Source organism: Panicum virgatum, chromosome 5K (assembly GCF_016808335.1).
Source record: "Panicum virgatum strain AP13 chromosome 5K, P.virgatum_v5, whole genome shotgun sequence".
Lineage (NCBI taxonomy): Eukaryota > Viridiplantae > Streptophyta > Magnoliopsida > Poales > Poaceae > Panicum > Panicum virgatum.
In genome coordinates this window covers 91715-99120 of record NC_053140.1, presented here as the reverse complement: position 1 = coordinate 99120, position 7406 = coordinate 91715, and the positions used below count along the sequence as shown (strand labels likewise).

The window sequence follows — 7406 nt, the reverse complement described above, 5'->3', positions numbered from 1 at the left end:
TGCAAGCTGTACGAGCATAGTTGTTAGGGAAAGAGCAGGATATTCAAGTGCTTCATATATTACCTTGGGCATTATATTCACACTTGCCCCCAGATCGCGTAGGCATCGCTCAAAGTGTATGATGTAGATCGAGCAGCTGATCATGGGGACCCCTGGATCCTCTTGCACCGCTGCCACCATGCCATCCCAAACGTCGTTCGTTGGGGGATAGTACCTACCTGCATGGTTATTGCGTGGTGGCCTCCGGGACGAGTTATCCCGTCCGGTAGACACCATGCTGACATTTTCAATGGGAGACTCGGATTGCCCCGGGATCTTGCCACTCTCAATAGCAGGTAACGAAGCAGCAATTTGTGCAAGCTGGGTTTCGATCATTTTTTTGAAACTTAACTAGTTTTTAAGAGTTGAAGACAAAGTTTCAAGCTTAACATTTAAACTTTCCAGGGATTTGTCATTGTCCAAAAGCTTTTTATTTATATTTTTGTTGATTTTAACTTGGCCAAGAACAAGTTCTCTCAAGGGAGGTTGGTTTGAATTGAAATTTGAATTATAAGACAAATTGTAGTTATTACCTCCCTGAAAAGGTGGACGTGGCTGGTTCCACCCCTGGCCTCCTTATTGTGGATGGTACCCGTTGTTGTTGTTGTTGTTGAGGTAGGCGCAGTCTTCATGGGTTTCGGGGCAGTCGTTCCCCAAGTGTCCTTCATTACCACAGACTTCGCACGTGAAGTGTGATTCCATGGCATGAGCATAGTTTTCTCTATGCTTCTTGAATTCAGCCCTTTCGCCGAGATGCTTCAGTAGGAGGTCCAGTTTGGCAATGATCATATCCGTCTCCTTGACGGTATGCATGCCCTTGGTGCGGGGATGGAGTCGTTCATCGCTCCACCCCTGATTGGAGACCATCTTCTCGACCAATGCTTTGGATTTGGCTATGGTCAGGTCGAGGAAGGCTCCTCCAGCAGCGGCATCAATATTGGCTCGAGATGTTGTTGTGAGCCTGTTATAGAAGCTTTGCAGGACGAGCCACTCATCCATGCCATGATGAGGACAGGCTAGGATGTATTCCTGCAGCCGCTCCCAAGCTTCTGGGATGGATTCCATCCCCGTCTGCTGGAAACTTGATATTTTCCCGTGCAGGGCATTTGTTTTGCCCGGCAGGAAGAATTTTGCGAGGAACGCCTTGGAGCATTTGGCCCAGGTGTCGATGTCATTTTCTTTATAAAACCACTGTTTCTCCTTCCCCAGGAGGGAAAATGAAAACAGACGAAGCTTGACAACGTCAGCGGCGACACCCCATATGACAATAGTGTCGCAGAGCTCCAGAAAATTCTGCAAATGTGCATTTGTGTCCTCGTTCGGCTTGCCACAGAATGGGTTAGCCTGCACCATATTGATGAGGCTTGATTTTAGCTCGAAGTTCACATCCCCAACATTGATGTTGGGGCCAGTGGCCACATTGTCGATGGAGGGGATGGAGAACTCGCAGAGAGTCTTTTCAGCCATAGCCTCAAGAACGAGTGGTGCTTCCGAAATGGGTTCCTATGCCGGGAGGATAGCGAGAGGAGGAATGACGCGAGGTCGTGCCCTTCTCACAAGCCTCTCTGGATGTCATATGCGACCGCTTTGTACTTGATCCACTTGGTGAACTTGTCGATTGCCACTAGCACATACCAAAGGCCCCCAGAAGCTGGTCTGAAAGGACCTATCATGTCGAGTCCCCAGCATGCGAAAGGCCAGGAAGAAGGTATGGTCTGTAGAGCCTGAGCAAGCATGTGCACTTGTTTGGAGAAGAACTGGCAGTTATCGCAGTGACGAACGTAGTTTTCGGCATCAGCAACGGCAGTTGGCCAGTAAAAGCCGGCCCTGAATGCTTTGCCAACAAGAGTCTTGGCGGCTGTGGGATTGCCGCAGAAACCTTCATGAATCTCTTTGAGTAACTTGAGGCCTTGCTTCTTAGTTATGCATTTGAGTAACAACCCATTTCCTGCGCTTCAACGTCTTAACTTGTCACCTACCATGATGTAGTTTTTGCTTCTACGAGCAAGACATTCTGCTAGGTTTTTGTCGTCTGGAACTAGAGCTTTGTTGAAATACTGGATAAATTCGTCTCTCCACTGGTGCTTGTTCTTGAACCGGCTCTTCGTCCTTGATGGACAGCTCGAAGATATCTTGAGTGAAGACCCCCGGAGGGACGGCAGCCCTGGTTGATGCCAGTTTGGAGAGATGATCGACATCCTTGTTGTAGTCACGAACCAGGTGATGATACTCTATGCCATAAAACTTGCCTTCCAGCTTTCTTATTGCCGCGCAATATGCGTCCATCTTCTCGCTTGTGCAAGATCAATCCTTGTTTAACTAGTTGATGACCAGCATAGAATCACCATAAACTAGCAGACGCTTAGCTCAATTGCTATTGTTAGCCTGTGGTAACAAGCTTCATATTCTGCAGCATTGTTGGATGCTTTAAATTGAAGACGTAAGGCATAACGGAGGGTGTCTTTGCTTGGAGTGAGGAAGTAGATTCCTGCCCCGGGACCATCGATGTTGACTACACCGTCGAAATACATCGTCCAATAATTCAACTTGTTTGTGGTGACAGGCTTGTTGAGTTCGCTCCATTCACACACGAAATCTGCCAAGGCTTGAGACTTGATAGTTAGCCTGCTACGAAACTCAAGGGAATACGTGCCCAGCTCGACTGACCACTTGACGATGCGACCATTTGCTTCCTTGTTGTGCAGGATGTCACTGAGTGGGAATTCGGTGACGACTGCGATCTTGTAGATCTAGAAGTAATGTCGGAGTTTCCTTGATGTAATTAGTATTGCATATAACAGTTTTTGCACTTGGGGGTACCTCTGCTTCGACTCATTGAGCACTTCACTAATAAAATATACGGGGCGCTATACCCTAAACACATGACCAGGCTCTTTTCACTCAACGACGATGGCCAAGCTTACCACCCTTTCTGTTGCTGCAATATACAGCAGTAGCATCTCGGGTTTGCCATCTGCACCAAGGCGTGGCGCCGTGAGGACCGGTGGAGATGTCAAGTATCTTTTGAGGTTTACAAAGGCTTCATCAGCTTACTAGGTCCACATGAATTTCGTACCCGCCTTAATGAGCTTGAAGAAAGGCAGACCTTTTTCCCCCAAGCGAGATATGAACCGCCCCAAAGCGGCCATACACCTAGTCAGTTTCTGGATATCCTTAACACAAGTCGGTTTGGTCATCTGGGTGATAGCCAATACCTTCTCAGGGTTTGGTTCGATGCCTCTTGCGCTGACAATATATCCGAGCAAGATTCCAGATGGTACCCCGAATTCTTGTTGGGGTTGAGCTTGTAAGGATCGATGGACCAAGAGGGGGGGTGAATTGAGCCTTTTTCAAATTTCTAAAACAAAATGAAGCAACCTTAACCTATGCAATACTAGTAAGGCTCAGTTCACCAACCGGCTAACTAAGCAATCTACACAAGCTATAAAGAAAACAACAAGATATAAAGCTAAGTAAGGTAGAGCTAAGTTATGATCTCTAGGGTCAAGCACATGAATAAATTGCATGAAAGTAAGTGCTTGAATGTAAAGAGTGGGCAAGAGACAACCGGATTTTTTCCCGTGGTGTCGATGTGTTGGCACACACCCCTAATCCACGTTGTGACACTCACTAAGAGTCTTGTCACCTCCCAAGTCACCGAGACGAGGGTGCTCACTAAGAGTCTTCATTCACCATCCCGATGTGGTGGAGCTCAAGCCACGTACAAACTTCTTCGGGCTCCCACAATCAACTTGGCAAGCTCCGGAAGAAACACCTCTATCACCAAGATCGCCTAGGTGATGCCAATCACCAAGAGTAACAAGCTAGGGCCTTCACTTGAACAAGAACTGATCACCAAGAACGGATGCACACAAGCTTTTCTCTACTCAAGTCCTTATCCTTGCTTCTTGAATGATTGAATGATCAAATGAGTGGAATGTGAAGCTCAAGGTGGCTCTCAACAATAGAATGAGTGTATGAGTGTTGCCTGGTGTCAAGAGATAGTAAAATGACCCATTGGAGGGGTATATATAGGCAGCTCACGTGGATAGATCCGTTGGAGAAAAGCTAACAGAAAAGTACGCAACGCCGGTTAATCCGACGACCCTCCAATAGTCATCGTTGGTTTAACTGATGAATGTAAACTGCCCATTTGAAAAACTAGCCGTTACAGCTCGGGCAATTGAACCGACGTATCATCGGTTTAACCGGTGAGTGTAGTTGTCCACTGATCAACTGAAAAACCAACTCTCTAGACAACTGCACCGACGCTAACTCAAATCCATCGTCGGTTTAACCGGTGAGTATAAGCTTAGAAAACCCTGGAAAACCAACATTCTAGACAACTGCACCGACGTTAATTTCAAATATCGTCGGTTTAACCGGTGTACTCAGTGTCCATGCTTCAGTGACAGCGTTTAACCGACATATAGAAAGTTGATGTCATCGGTTAAACCAGTGATAAGGCTTTTTCTTGATTTTGTCTGTTTTGATTTGAGTCTTGAATGAAAACCAAATATTCTTGAGATATGAGTTGAATAGCACTTGTTTGAGCTTCCAAGAACCTGAGTGACCAATGTGTGCATCCAATTTTTGATTGACCATGTCCATGCTCAAGTTACTTGGCCTTAACCCCTCTTAATAGTGCGATCTCTACAAAACTATAAAACCTATACTAATCTAAGTGTCCTTCTCAACCTTACGACACTTAGGACTAGAAAGATCCTTAGTCTTGTTATATACTTGAGTTGAATACCAAGATTGCCTTTTTGAATGATGAAATTTAGGGGCCTCTTTAACATATGATCCAATGAGCGATAAGATTTCATTAAGCTGCACAAACTCATTAGTCACAATAATGGTTGTCATTAATCACCGAAACATACCTTGAGGGCCTAGATGCTTTCAGAGCTTCCACCTGAATTCTTTTAGTCTCCCAAAGGATTCTGTTAGGTTGGCGATCAGGTCACCAGCCGTCTTGGATTTAACAACGACGTCATCGATGTATGCTTCGGTATTGCGGTGGATCTGATCACCTAGACAAAGCTGAATGGCGCACTGGTAAGTAGGGCCCGTATTCTTGAGACCGAACGACATTGATGTGTAACAATAAGCTCCGAATGGAGTGATGAAGGAGGTCTTGATTTGGTCTTCTTCCTTTAATGCTATCTGATGATAGCCGGAGTAGCAGACTGTAACACCCGGTTTATAAAAGAACATAAACCGAGCAATCATATACGTGCCAGGATCAAGTCACACGTATATACAACAGAATGAACAGTATATCATAGCACATATCACATAAAGATATAATAAAGCGAATACGAATGTTATTTATTACAATAATGACAAAAAAATGTCTGATACAGCGGAAGCGTAGTACAAATACGATAAAAAGCTCTCCGAAGCTGAAGCAGGGCGCCACAGGGACGTCGACTGGGAGACGAAGCACCTAGAAGTCCTCGTAGTCCTGGTAGCGCTGGACGAACTCCCTCGTGTCGGCAGGAACTGAGCAGCAGTAGCGTAGCCAAGAGGAAAAAGTAGAGAAGAGGCAAGAGTGAGTACACAACTTGTACTCAACAAGTATAACACAAACTATGAGGCTCTAGGCTGGCTGACTCAACTGCATTAGCTTTTAAGTGTTGGCAAAATTTTATTAAAGCTATTTACTACGAGTTGATGAATTACCATTGACCCAGTTACATAATAATTAATCAGAATTAATTATACTACTACTGAGAACCAAAACCAAGACCAAGCCACCAAGGTAACCCCGAGAAGCACCTCCCTCGTCGGAAGGAGATAACTTCACTAATCAAAAGGAGGATCTGGGCCGCTCATAACCGTGAGCACGGCTAGTATACCAGTTTTACACTCTGCAGAGGTTGCACATCTTTACCCACAAGTCATGAGCTACGCCAGTTGTTCATCACACTTCCTTAGGTGAGATGGCCAGCGACTCACTACGAGGCCTTTAAAAAGAATCTCGTTGGTAAGGCGTAACCGCGAGAGTTAGGTCGGCGACGATGGGGCCCACCTCCGGGGGTACAAGCACAGGAGCGCAATCCAAGCACAGACCAAGCCGGAGGAGCAGGGACCATTGAAGCTTACTACTCTTGCCCCGCAGGTAAGTTACTCCAAACCAAAAAGACCTAGTTATTACGCCAAGTCTATCCCATTCTAGCCTTGTGGTAGCGCTGTTGTCCCAGGTTGTCGCTCTATGAACCGGTCCTTATGGAGAGTGGCCAACCAGGCAGTAAGCACCGTGCTGGCCCCCTAAACCATGTTTCTAACAAAAGCCAATTTTAACGAGAAGTGAGCCACTCAAGCCACACAGAGTGCCACTCTCAGAATTAAGTTCAAGTAAACCATTAATCAAATTAATTAAAAAGGACCAGAGTGTGTTATAGCGCAGCAACCTAGCACAACTAACCAAAATGCAACCCAAAGGTATATATAAAGGATATAAAGTGGCTAGGAAAGTCCTTATAGGCATACAGTATTAAAATGCAGTATGAAATTGTAATTAAAGTGATAGGTTGTTCATGTTATACTTGCCTTCCTCGTACTGCTCTGGCTGCTGCTCAAAGTGCTCGGAAGACGGCTGCTCCGGGTACTGGTACTGGGGCTCCTCAGGTAGCTCAGCGTCTACTCACGAACACATGGCCAAAACAATGCACGAAAATAAGCATACAAGCAAACATTAACAAAAACTAAGAAACAGTACATCAATACATAAAAACAACACACAAAACTACTCTAGAACTATTCTACGCGTTACAACGATCGCGTGAGCGCAAAAAACCACCTAAAACGGAGCTAAAACGCGTAATCTAGGCTAAAAACAAGTTCTAGGGGCTTATTTGTAAGAAAACTGGAGTTTCAGGGGCTTTTCTGCTAAAACCGAGGGCCTAAACATAAATACTGAAAAGATCCAGGGCTAACACGCAAAAAGACTAAGCCTGGACGGCGGGTTCAAATTCTAGGAAGCTCAGGGGTGTTCTTGCAAAGTTTTGGGCCTATCTGCGATTATTTTTGAACTATCCAGGATGGCGGGTTGATTTCAAGAAAGTGAAGGGACTCTTATGCAAAATCTACTGACGCTGACCGGTATTTGGATTTGGTTGACTCGGCTGGATCTATTTTGGACCGTGGATCTAGGATCGGACGGCTGGGGTTTAACCAACGCGGGGAAGCGGCGGCGCAGAGCGCCGGAGGCGCGTGCCCGCGGCGGGGCTTCGCCGGCGTTGAGAAATCCGGCGCTCCGGGGGCTTATTCGGACCGGGGTTTGGCCGTGGAGCACCCTCTTGGCATGCACAATCCACCTGTGCGCTCAGGGCAGTGGATTGGGCCCCGGGGTGTGGTGC

General features: G+C 46.2%; 1 non-coding gene across 1 annotated transcript; it reads left to right on the top strand.

Moving 5' to 3' along the window:
• The first annotated feature begins 1036 nt into the window (after window positions 1–1036).
• LOC120710928 lies at window positions 1037–1145 on the top strand. Its single transcript, XR_005690096.1, has one exon. It is a non-coding gene; the product is annotated as a small nucleolar RNA R71 (small nucleolar RNA).
• The last annotated feature ends 6261 nt before the right edge of the window (window positions 1146–7406 follow it).